This window comes from Hesperophylax consimilis, chromosome 5 (genome assembly GCF_061612785.1).
Source record: "Hesperophylax consimilis isolate HC1 chromosome 5, BYU_Hcon_1.0, whole genome shotgun sequence".
Classification (NCBI taxonomy): domain Eukaryota; kingdom Metazoa; phylum Arthropoda; class Insecta; order Trichoptera; family Limnephilidae; genus Hesperophylax; species Hesperophylax consimilis.
The window spans coordinates 30461079-30474537 of NC_142840.1; the positions used below are offsets into that span (position 1 = coordinate 30461079).

General features: G+C 35.9%; 1 long non-coding RNA gene across 1 annotated transcript; it reads left to right on the top strand.

Annotated features, from left to right (window-relative positions):
- The first annotated feature begins 7437 nt into the window (after positions 1 to 7437).
- Positions 7438 to 11630, top strand: LOC149423762 (uncharacterized). Its single transcript, XR_016302226.1, has 5 exons — positions 7438 to 7742; positions 7825 to 7908; positions 7989 to 8057; positions 8152 to 8322; positions 8407 to 11630. It is a non-coding gene; the product is annotated as an uncharacterized LOC149423762 (long non-coding RNA).
- The last annotated feature ends 1829 nt before the right edge of the window (positions 11631 to 13459 follow it).

The following is a 13459-nucleotide window of genomic DNA, read 5'->3' on the forward strand; positions in this document are numbered from 1 at the left end:
AACACATGATAATTCCGTGAGTGGTTCATTTATGATAATTCCTCACCTGATAACTCAACACAGTCATTGCTCATTATTTAATAGATATTAGATACAACACAAACTCAAAATAATGCATTTTCATCACACGGGATTCGGCACACTTTTTGAAGATTCACTGTCATAAATATACCACTCTCTAGATCGATATCTTCCGGCTTTTTGTATCCAACAGAATTATACAGTACTTAACCACAGATATACAAGCAGTACCTACCGTGCGGAGCAGAGCAGTAGACATAAATATACCACTCTCTAGATCGATATCTTCCGGGTTTTTGTATCCAACAGAATTATACAGTACTTAACCACAGATATACAAGCAGTACCTACCGTGCGGAGCAGAGCAGTAGACAAGGTAGAGGAAACTCAAGGCCATTTAAAAAAAGATGCGAACATAGACAACATAATTGCTCTCAGCCTACTCTATTCATTCACAAGCCCAAAAAAACTATTATAAAAATAAAAATGTCCTTGAAGCAGAAAAATGTCGAAATGTTTTCCAAGGGCAAGGTTCATCTGACTAAGAAAATAAACTTTTACAGTGCATTTCCTTAAGATGAAACTTGTTAATCTGAGAAGAAGAAACCCAAAATGACAAGAAATTTGCAAAAACACTGAAGAAAATTTCCAAAACATGATTGTCCGACAGTACGACGAAAAATTCCGACATTTTCAGCCTCATGAACTCATGGTTACATATGTTTAAAAATCTTTAATTTCACCAAAACAATAAGATAATACAGGATAACACATGACATAATCAATAACATGAATAAGTTTATCGATATAATAAATAACATTTATACGTTGTGGAGGAAGACATATGTCAAGTATGAAGCATTGTTCAAAAAACCGAACGAATAACCTAAAACTGTTAATTCACTTTAAACTTGAACTTACGTAGGTAGGTTGAATATAATATGCTTGTAACTCGCTGACATTATACTGGCTTATATTGTATTTTTATCACGAACAACTTTAACACGCAATATTTTCGACGGAAATGATAGTATTTCGGCAGCAAATGACAACCCGCGTGTATAAATAAACCACTCTCATTTTGTTTGAATGATTTGAAACTGTCAAACGGCAAAATTCCGTCATCTCTTTCTGTTACACGAGTCATTATGGTAGAGAGCGAGAGATCAAACCAATCCTTCTGTTCTCACCAATGAGATCTGAGCTTTTAGCCATTTCTTCGTTTTCTATAAGAATTTTGAGGTGGGCGTGGCGGTTTCAAATGAGTTTCAAGGCCAAAGCTTAGTTATATGCCCCTGGCAGTAGACAAGGTAGAGGAAACTCAAGGCCATTTAAAAAAAGATGCGACCATAGACAACATAATTGCTCTCAGCCTACTCTATTCATTCACTAGCCCAAAAAAACTATTATAAAAATAAAAATGTCCTTGAAGCAGAAAAATGTCGAAATGTTTTCCAAGGGCAAGGTTCATCTGACTAAGAAAATAAACTTTTACAGTGCATTTCCTTAAGATGAAACTTGTTAATCTGAGAAGAAGAAACCCAAAATGACAAGAAATTTGCAAAAACACTGAAGAAAATTTCCAAAACATGATTGTCCGACAGTACGACGAAAAATTCCGACATTTGTCAGCCTCATGAACTCATGGTTACATATGTTTAAAAATCTTTAATTTCACCAAAACAATAAGATAATACAAGATAACACTAATCAATAACATGAATAAGTTTATCGATATAGTAAATAACATTTATACGTTGTGGAGGAAGACATATGTCAAGTATGAAGCATTGTTCAAAAAACCGAACGAATAACCTAAAACTGTTAATTCACTTTAAACTTGAACTTACGTAGGTAGTTTGAATATAATATGTTTGTAACTCGCTAACACTATACTGGCTTATATTGTATTTTTATCACGAACAACTTTAACACGCAATATTTTCGACGGAAATGATAGTATTTCGGCAGAAAATGACAACCCGCGTGTATAAATAAACCACTCTCATTTTGTTTGAATGATTTGAAACTGTCAAACGGAAAAATTCCGTCATCTCTTTCTGTTACACGAGTCATTATGGTAGAGAGCGAGAGATCAAACCAATCCTTCTGTTCTCACCAATGAGATCTGAGCTTTTAGCCATATTATTCGTTTTCTATAAGAATTTTGAGGTGGGCGTGGCGGTTTCAAATGAGTTTCGAGGCCAAAGCTTAGTTAAATGCCCCTGTTCACTGTTATCAACAATAGACATGCTCCAAAACTTGTCAAAAACCGTAACAATAAATATTTAGAACGTACCTACTTTTTTAAAATACCAGAATATCGCGTGAAAATGGCAACATTCACGTAGGTATTTTGCATAAAATTGACGAATTTCGCTTAAAAATTCGCGTTATCAACGATCTTATAATTATTATCCTGGATTCCAATTTTATTGGAAGGGGGGGAGGTTTCGATGTAGGCGGGGAAGTATGAAAGAATTTTGTTGTTTTGTTTTACTTTTAACCGGTTGGTGACTGAGTTGACATCGCGTTTCGGTCCCACCCAGGCGTAGTGTTCAGTTCCTCGGCTGGCTAAGTTCACCATCACAACACAAGCAACATTTTCCGCTTAATGTGGTGGTAGTAGGAGATTTTCAAATATTGTCAGGGTATTTCTTTAAAAAAAAACTAATAAAATTATTTCCAAATTCGAAAATCGTGTTTTCAGGTTTTGACCCACTAGACCAGTCATACTCAACCTGCGGCCCGCCGAGCTATTTAGCTCAATACATTTAATATCAGGAACATGATTTACAAAATCTGGCATTCTATATCACGTTAATTTGAGATTAATTGCGACTTTGACGTACAGACATTGAAACCCGAAGAGGATACTATAAGTATAATACACTATCTATATAATATAATATGGTATAAGAGTGTTGCTACTGCACACCACGGACGTATATAAGGGGGGGGGTCTTGGGGGTCCGGACCCCCCCCATTGCACCGCGCCGATTGTAGAATACGATAGTTTCTTAAGTCCGCCACAGTGCGGGGAGCGGGGGAATGGGCAGTGCCCCCGCCGCGGCGCGCCGCCGCCGCCCGCGTTTCGGCCGCGCGCACCATACCAAGCTAGAATCTAGTTTAGTCTATTTTGTCTCTTCGCGTTGCGCAGTTGTCAGTTGTTTTAATACAGAAAGAAGTGTCGCATTTAAAAAGTATGAAACGATCAAATCAGGTATCTCTTTTGAGTTTTTTTTCTAAGAAAGAGAGACCAAATCCCAATGAACTTTTATCAAAAGACAATGTGGAATCCTGTCATATTGAAGAAGTAGGAATAAATAGAGCGGGGCCATCCACAGATACTGATGACGATGAAGTGAAGAAAGGTAAGTCTCTTGTTTATTTTATTAGGAAGGAACCCAGTTACTAGAATTTTAAAAACTTTTATCCTGCTCTTATTTTTATTCCCAGAGAATTTCTGTAAACAAATGTTTTGCCGTGAGCATAAAATATTTGACAAATGGTAATTTCAGTGTATATGCGACGTGTACCTAAGTGTTATAAAATCATTTCGCCTTTTAACAGAAAGAAATACAATTATATTTAACTAACAACTAACTGGTGCCCGCGACATTGTTCGCGTAGACTTAATTTTTAGTTGAAAATTCTTATTCTTAACATAACTTTTTAGTTTATGAACCGATTGGAATGAAACATAGACTAAAATGTTAAACAAAACCGCATACAAATCGATTAAGCCGTTTCTGAGATTAGCGTGGTCAAACGCACAGACAAACAGACAAAAATTTTAATAACTATTTTATTGACCTCAGTAACATAATTATAGTGCGTATGAATTGTTTTTTTTTGTAAATATTTATGTACTTACAGAAACGGAACGCTTACGATTTAATTATAGTATGGATTAGAGTATTAGAGTCACAAATTATTATTATTATTCTTACAATTAAATATGACCAAAAAGCTGTTTGAAGATGGGTATGTGCTGTTGTTTTGTTTTAGTCAAATATGTCTTTGTTACAGCCAGGATGGATTTGTGCTCGGCTACGTCCGCAGCCGCAGCCAGGACGGGTTATGATATTGCGCTCTACGTATGTCATCCTCCAAGCAATGACGAGGAAAAGCTGAGAGCATTAAAAGAGCTTTGGACCCCTCCGGATACATTTAAATTTCCAGTCACTATCACTGGTAAAAAGAAACTTTCTTTTCAACGCCATTGGACTACCAGGTACTCATGGCTTGTATATTCAAACGTCATGCAGGGAGCACTTTGCAAAGTATGTGTTTTATTTGGAAAAAAGCATGGCGGTCGTGGTCAGCAAGAACTTGGAGCCTTGGTTAGTAAGCCATTTACTTACTGGAAGAAAGCTTTAGAGAGCTTTGATCACCATGCAGATACTAAGTATCATAAATTTGCTGTTGAGCAGGCAGCAAATTTTGCAAGGATCATGGAAGGAAAAACGTTTGATGTTATAGAGTACATGAATGCAGAAAACAGTAAAATTGCCGAAGAGAACAGAAAAAGATTGAAAGCCATTGTTGAAACAATTATTCTTTGTGGAAGGCAAGAAATAGCACTAAGAGGAAGTCGTGATTTTGGAGAAATTGGGATAAATGAACCCGAACATAATGATGGTAGTTTTAGAGCACTTCTTCGTTTTCGTGCGCGATCTGGCGATGAAGCACTTAAAAATCATTTACTAACACAAAACATTCACAGTAGAGCCATGTATACGTCACCAGGAATTCAAAATCAAGTGATTGAACTATGTGGTAGTGCTATTCAAGCGCAAGTACTTAATAGGGTCAAAGAGGCTGGTTTTTTTACTGTACTTGCTGATGAAACACAAGACATATCACGGCGAGAACAATTAGCGTTATGTTTACGATACGTACACTGCTCATCTGGGAAATCGGTTCTACGGGAAGATTTTTTAGAATTCATCCACGTAGAAGATGTTTCAGCTCAAGCTTTGGCAACGACTATTATATCACATCTCTTATCATATAATTTGGATATGGATAAATGGATTGGTCAAGGCTATGATGGCGCTGCAGTGATGAGCGGCCGGTTACGGGGCGTAAGAACAATAATCGCAGAGCAATACCCGAGAGCGCAATTCGTACACTGTGTTGCTCATGTTCTCAACTTAGTTTTAGCGCATTCATGTGAGATACCAATAATACGTAACTGTATCGGAACCATTAAGAGCGTAATAAACTTTTTTCGCCTATCACCGCTTCGCGACGGACTTTTGAAGAAAATTGCGGATCAAATTAATTCATCTCATTCAACGCTTATCTCTCTTTGTGAGACACGATGGACCGAGAAACACGTGGCTGTCGAAAGATTTGCAGAAATGGTTCCCGTTATATGCGAAACACTTGGGGCACTTCAAGATGCTGCTAGTAGCGACGTCGCTACTCAAGCATACCATCTTCAAATCGCTATGGATAACAGCCAGTTTATTGTTTCTTTAGTTATACTGAGAAAAGTTTTTTCATATACAGCAAACCTTAACAAAGCAATGCAGAAAGTCAATGTCGATTTGACCAACATTTGCGAATATACAAAAAATGTAAAAACGACTTTACTAAATGTTCGGAACGAAAGTCAGTTCGCAATTCTTTTTGAGCAAGCACAGCAGATGAGTTCAAGCGATATAGTAATGCCAAGAATAACTGGAAGGCAAACCCTGCGCAATAATATTGCAGCAGAAACTGCCGAAATATACTACCGACGAAATGTGTTTTACCCTTTCATTGATCATGTTATTACAGAACTCGACGCTCGTTTTAAACCACATGAATCGACGATCGAAGGAATTCAAATGCTGCTACCTGAAAAAACCAGTAATGACTCCAGGATAAAAGAAAATCTTAACAAGATTACACAAACATTTCTGGGTGGGGAAAATAAAGGCACAATATTTCTGAGTGAATATGAGATATGGCACAATCACTGGAAATCTGTAGCACAAAAACCTGCAACTGTGATCGACACCATCGATAACTGCGATGATCAGTTTTTCCCTTTAATAAAAAAGCTTCTAATTATTTTAGCCACACTCCCAGTGTCCACTGCAACCCCTGAAAGATCTTTCTCTACATTAAAGAGGTTAAAAACTTACCTAAGAAATAAAATGGGCGACGAAAGACTTACTGGTCTGGCTTTAATGAGCGTACACCGAGATCTGGCGGTGCAACTTGATTCCGAAGAAATTATTAATCAGTTAGCAATTAAACGTAAAAGACTAAATGTATTACTTTAAAGTAGTGTCCGACCGAACTTTCGGTTTCGGTTTCGGCCTAGTTTCGGCCAAAAAACGAGTTTCGGCTTAGTTTCGGTTTCGGCCGCCATCCAGCCGAAACTACGGCCGAAACCGAAACTGAATTCGGGAGATTTCGTCCTGCGGTCGGACATGTTCGGTGCACTGAACTGCGAGCCACGAAAACACTTTTTATTTTCATTATATTCAAATAAGTATTATTGCATTAAAAATATTTTGTCATTGTAGGTAGGATGGTACTTTTTAATTTTAATTATATTGTAGTTCATTAAAAAGAGTGCCATACAAAATGACCAGAGTTTAGAGGAAATTATTTTGTTCTTAAGATGAAAGCTCTTCATTTAGCTTGAGAGAAAACGCTTATTTTTTTCATACATTAAGTATTATTTGCATTAAAAATATTTTGTTATTGTAGGTAGGATGATACTTTTTGATTTTAATTTTATAATTGTAGTTCATTAAAAAGAGTGCCTTACAATATGACCAAAGTTTAGAATAAATTATTTGGTTATGTGATTAAATAAAAGGTGTTTCAATTTTAAAACAAATTATTTGTTCTTAAGATGAAAGAGTATTTTTGTTTAGTGTACCTTAACAAATTAGGTATAAAAAAAAGTTATTTTGTTTTCCACCTTTTATTTTATGTTATTTCTTTTTTTATGTTATAAACGAAGCGATTTTATTTAAATAAGGAGCGATAATTATGTTATGTTTATTTTTAGTTCAAATATCAGAGACTGAATGATTTATATATATAATATTTAAAAATAAAGGCTGATTGATTAAGACTGACTATTTTTTTCACGAAAACATGACCTTATATATTTTTTTTTAATTTGCGGACCCCCCCCTTATCAAAGCTATATATACGTCCGTGCTGCACACCATAACCATCCATACATAAATATACCACTCTCATCCATAACTGCACACGCTAGATCCATGCTAGATCTATCTCAGGGGGGTATAACTCCGAGAAAAAAGTGGGTCAGAAAAAAAGACACGGTAATCTCTATGGCTGTGTATCTTGTGACGTATATTTTCCACAAATAGTAAAGTTGATTTATGCCACAAACCAGTGCGAACTTCATGCATGTTTATAGGCCGCTGTAAAAACATGAAAATGTCAAAAAATGTTAAGTGCGATGTGAAAGGATGCGAAAGGATGTACGGACAATACATCGATTCGACATCGGTTTCCGAGTTTTAAGGAGTACCCTCATAGACATATGATTAATTCCTATGTCTGTGAGTACCCTAGTCTTTTTCGCAAATGGTCAATACGGATTGATAGATTAGAATTTATTCAGAATCCAATATTGACGACGTACGCAAGAGTGTGTGGATCACATTTTGGAATCGATTGTAAAAGATCGAGTGGTGCGTTAAGAAAGCACGCATTGCCAACAATTAATCTTCCAGGTACGAATCTCTCTTTGTTTGTTCCTAATGTATTGTATAACTTATCTTAATTTAAACTCAGAATTGAATCTATTGTTTTTAGACCGTACCTGTGAAAAGAGTATTGTGCCAGAATTCTACAGCGCATATAGTGATGCACTCGAAGATCATGATTACATTTTACAAGGTACAAATGTCTTTTATATTACATCGACTTACCTTATTAATTTTATTCATATTATTATTTAAACAAAGTTTTTATTTCAGACCGTAATTTCTTCCCCAAAACCAGCGGTGTGCCCGTTGCTGCTAAAAGGGTGTCAGAAGATTGTGAAGGTACATATTTGTTTCATATTAAGTGGAAGGAAATAATATTCTTTGTTCTGCTATGTAATTGTAGATCATTTCTTCAATAAGAATTTTTTTTCAGATATATTCAGAATTGTTCCTGGACCCAGCAGCATTGTACCTGGACCCAGCAGAATTGTTCCTGGACCCAGCAGCATTGTACCTGGACCCAGCAGAATTGTTCCTGGACCCAGCAGAATTGTTCCTGGACCCAGCAGCATTGTACCTACACGTAAAAACGATGGTTTTCTGCGTAAGCATATTTATAACTTTTTTTATCATAATTTTTTGGTAGCCTTTGTTTTGAATAATGTAATCACATGTTGTGTTTTTATAGGTAAAAGAAAGTTCAATTTAAAATACATTGGGTCAGCTGCAACCTTTTCTCCAAAGAAAAAGATGATGCATTTGGAGATTTTGAGGACCAGGCGTCAACTAAGAAGATCGCAACAAAAAACTTCTCTTTTTAAAACCCGTCTCGATTTGGCAACTCGCTATAGAAATAATTCCTGCTTGGAAGATTCTCTTTCAAATTTAGACCCTGTTCTCTCTAAATTCATTTCGTCACAAGCAAAACTTAACCCGCGTCATAAAAAAGGTCGAAGATATAGTCGGGCAGATAAATCTTTGGCACTTGCTGTATATAAGGGAGGACCAAAATGCTATCGATTCTTGTCCAACATTTTTGCATTACCTTCGCCTTTGACCCTGAATAAAGAATTAGCTTCAGTATCTCTCAATCCGGGAATCAATCAAAATTTATTTGACCATTTGAAAAAAAAAACTGATTCTATGCAGGATATTCATAAATACTGTATATTAATGTTTGATGAGATGAGTATTTTTCCTCATGTTAACTTCAATGCATGTAACGGTAACATAGAAGGGCTTGAGGACAAGGGTGATAAGAGAAGAAAAAATTTTGCTGATCACGCTCTAGTCTTAATGATCAAAGGTCTTACCACTCCCTACAAGCTGCCAGTTTTTTTTTCGTTTTCAGAAAGTGGAACTAATTATTGTGACTTGGAAGAAATTCTTCTAACTGTTCTAGGAAAATTGTTGGAGTGTGGTCTTAAGCCCGTTGCAACTGTATGCGACCATGGCACTGTTAACAGTAGGGTGGTAAAAGCCTTGCTTGAAGACACTCGAATAAATTTCCTAAGGAATAATACAGAATATAGGGGTGGATACTTCATAGTAAATGAAAATATGATTTTTCCCTTATTTGACGCACCTCATCTTTTGAAGTGCGTTCGTAATAATCTTTTAGATAAAGACATGATTTTTTATGAGGATGGAATAAAAAAGTTGGCTTCGTGGGACAATTTGATTCAGGCTTACAAATTGGTACCAACTGAGTCATTTAAAAGGATGTATGGAATAACGGACAGCCATATCATACCTGAGAAAGTTAAGAAAATGAAAGTGAAACTTGCCTCCCAAGTTTTTTAGTGACAAAGTGTCTTCCGCACTGGAAACACTAAGTCATTTACGCCCAGAGGCGTTTACTAAAAATCCATCGGAGACAGCACGAATTTTGAAATTTTTTGATGTATTATTCGATAGTGTCAATGGGACATCAGTACACCCTAAAAGGGGCAAAAATATCATGTGGCTTTATCGAAAAACTCCCCACATATTCAATTGTGGAATGAGTCATTGAAAATAATAAGCACGATGAAATACGTCCATCAGACAACAGGCGCGAACATTAGGACTTAAGCTCCTGTATTAACTAATTGGACTTTTTCCATAAATGGCATTACTAAATTGTGGAATTTTCTGGAAACTGAGGGTTTTAAGTTTTTGAAATGTCGCTACCTGAACCAAGACCCATTGGAAAATTTTTTCGGGTCTATTCGAAGTCGTGGTGTCCGAAATCCGTCCGCTACCTTGTTTACGGCTGCATATAAATCACTTATGATTTCTAATTTAGCGTCTCCGCGTTCACCTGGTACCAATTGTGAAGCTGATGATTCTACCATTCTTTTGTCTAATGTTACTGATTTTATTTATACTCATTCCACCTCTTCCACTTTAAATTCAAATGTAACTACCTTTTTAACTATACTTGATGTAGAAGCCCAATTTGAGAAAATTTGTAATTCATTTTCCATACAAAAATTTAGTATCGACTCCTATGTTGCAGGATTTTTATTAAAAAAGTTGTTGAAAGTTATCGAAGGCTGTGAGGAATGCAAGTCATCTTGCATTGGTGATCCTTATGATCCCATTAATTCTTTTATTTTAACTAGGGAATACCGCATCGGAGAGAGATTTTGTCTGAACTATCCTACGAAAAGCTTTGCTCTTAACGCTTTGGAAATTCATTATGTTGTCGAGTATGTACTAAATCATAACTGTGAAAATATTCATCTTGTGCATATTATTAAAGAAACTATTGCCAAATATGTATGTTTCGATTGGATTAATTGTGAGGGGCATAAAAAAATTGTAATAAATGCAATTATTAAATTCACTGTGCCCTTCATAATTAATTCATGGTGTGCAGACATCAATAAGAAATTAACTGCCAAAGATACCAGACAATATGATGGACCAGATTCCATGAGGAAAATGGCCATGCAACGTTTTTTAAAGTATACTAAATATAGGAAGAAATGGTTGTCCTAATTAGTTTATTTTATTTGTCTAGATTTTTTTTTTACTTACTCGACATCATAATGAATATCTTTCAATACCTTTTTTAAAATGTGTTTTGTACTTCTACATTCTTGTATTTCCTGTTTATGTATTTTTATATTGTCTTGGTACACCTTCTAAATGTGTTTCATGCTTGTATATTATTGTATTTCTTGTTTCTGTAATATCTATATTAATATACAATGTATATGAATCATTAATAAAAAAAAACTTGCATTAAAATTTATATTTTATGCGAAACAACCAAAGTAAGAATCGTGTCTCCCTTCTTAACAGGCCAAAAAAATTCTCTTTTCTGATGAGGAATACATGACCTTACATATGAATCCTATAATTTCTATACCCGCTATATCCGATTTTTTGACAAAATGATCTGAGTATGACATCTTGTTCACATTTTTGCGAGCAACAAGAGGAGCCTAAAATTGAGTTTCAAAACCCTCCTTATCGCGACCAAAAACCATGTTAAAACTGCGAGTGAGAAACCAAATCCGCTATATCATACAGAAAGTTACTATCAAAACCCGCTATATCGGATTCAACGAATCGCAAGCAGTTATTTTGCCAAAATACAATATGGCCGCCGCTCTGACGCCACGCTCGTGTGTCAAAATGATCTACGCGTGAGTTTCTAAACCCGCCATGTCGGCTCAGTTGACTTTCAAAATCACGAAGTGAGTATCAAAATCCGCTATATCCATTTTATTTATCGAAATTACTTAATTATTGCTAGACATATATAGAAAAATAAATGCTTTTCGAAATTTTACTACTCCAATTCATTATATAAAAAATTGTAATGCATTTACTTATGTACGCTAGAGATGTGACAGTTTTTTGCGGTTTTCTCCAAATCAATGAAAGTTGATATAGCGGGTATAGAAATTACACGACTCATATAATATCTTGTAAAATATATATGTATAAATGTAACTCGTATTTAAACGAAATACAAAAATCTTCTGTGTTTTTAATTTTTCTTTTCATTTTTGCAGAGAAATATCAAAATTCGTTACTGTCGTAAAAAAACATTTAATATTTGATAATCTTATAAATGTTCTTCCTTTATTTAAAGGATTTTAAGTCATTTTAGTTTATTTTTACGACAGGTTGATTGTTCATCTCAGAACAAGATTTTAGGCTAGTGAATGGGATTGGCTCCGAATGAGAATTATATTGTCTATGGTTACGCCTTTTTTATAGTTTCTATCCTAGTCGATGGTGAGTATGAGTAGTAGTGACGTATATTTTTCAGTTACAGATTTTTATCTATGGCAAACTTTAGGACCCATGGGCTCAGTACTAAAAACCCGAAGATATTGATCTAGTGAGTGGTTCATTTATGTGGTGCAGTAAGTGAAGGTGCTTTAGGCCTCCTCCACGTTCTTGAGGGGGCGGAGCACTATCCGGGGGTCTGACTCCAGCATGCGGTCGCTCTCTTCGGCACTGCTCAGGCTGGAAAAGAAAAAAGATTTTTTGAATGAACAGTAATTGGATTCGGGAATATGTTTCCACATATCGATCTACAGGGGAAAGTTGAATTTGGTCTTCATCACTTCCAGCTGAGACAAAAGGTGTTAAATCCCAAAAGGTGTTTTCCCAAATAAACAAAATAAATGTCATTTCAGGAGGTCTAACGAAGCAATAGATGTACACAATGATGGATCCACAGCAAAACACAAAAACCATATAAGCTAGGACATTCGTTCCCACTGCCATTAGAGAATGGCAATATAAAATATGTTAATTTATCATAACATAACACAAAATTGTATAAAATACGTTTTTTTTGTGATTTGAGTTAAAAAGATTAACTACTTTAAAATACAAATACTGTAAGATTAGGTTCGACCGGTTAATGGTCGAGTTGGTATCGCGTTTGGGTCCCATCCAGGCTATGTGTGTTCAATTCCTTTCTTTGCTTCCTGTGGTAGTAATAGAAGAGTTTCTATTAATGTCAGGTTATTCGTAACCCAGGAATATTTGTATTTTTTTTTTTAAAAAAGGTTACATTTGTTTCTCTTCATTTTTCTGTTCTGTCACTGTTCCGTTTTGTCATGGAACCGTTACAAACAAAAATTCTTAATAAAATTACCTAAATAATAGAAAATTTAAACTAATCTTGTTTAAATATTACTAGTCATTGCATTCAATATTTTTGGCACATTTTTCTAAGTTAACAGATTTTTTTATTTAAAACTGAGCAAATTTGAACTGCTTTAAAAAGTACTAAACATTCTTTGTCGAAAAATTAGTCCTATAGTGTAAAAAATGACAAAAACTAAATAGAGGTCTAGTGTAGGGAGTGGAAACACGACCTGCAATAGCCATCCCAAGCTAAGGTGTGAGATACCGTGCTCAGGTTCCTCCGAGACACAAGGTCGCATCTCGGAGTATACAGACCTTACCCCGGCATTCGGGGCTCTGCTGGGGTGGACCTTTTATTTCCCTAGATATAGAGGTCTAGTGTAGGGAGTGGAAACACGACCGGCAATAGCCATCCCAAGCTAAGGTGTGGGATACCGTGCTCAGGTTCCTCCGAGACACAAGGTCGCATCTCGGAGTATACAGACCTTACCCCGGCATTCGGGGCTCTGCTGGGGTGGACCTTTTATTTCCCTAGATACTTGTGGGACCTTTAAGGAACCTAGGGGGAGTGGAAGGAGGAGTTGAGGCCGCCTCGACTTTTAAAAATTATCAAGCGTCGGAACCACAACCAAGATACA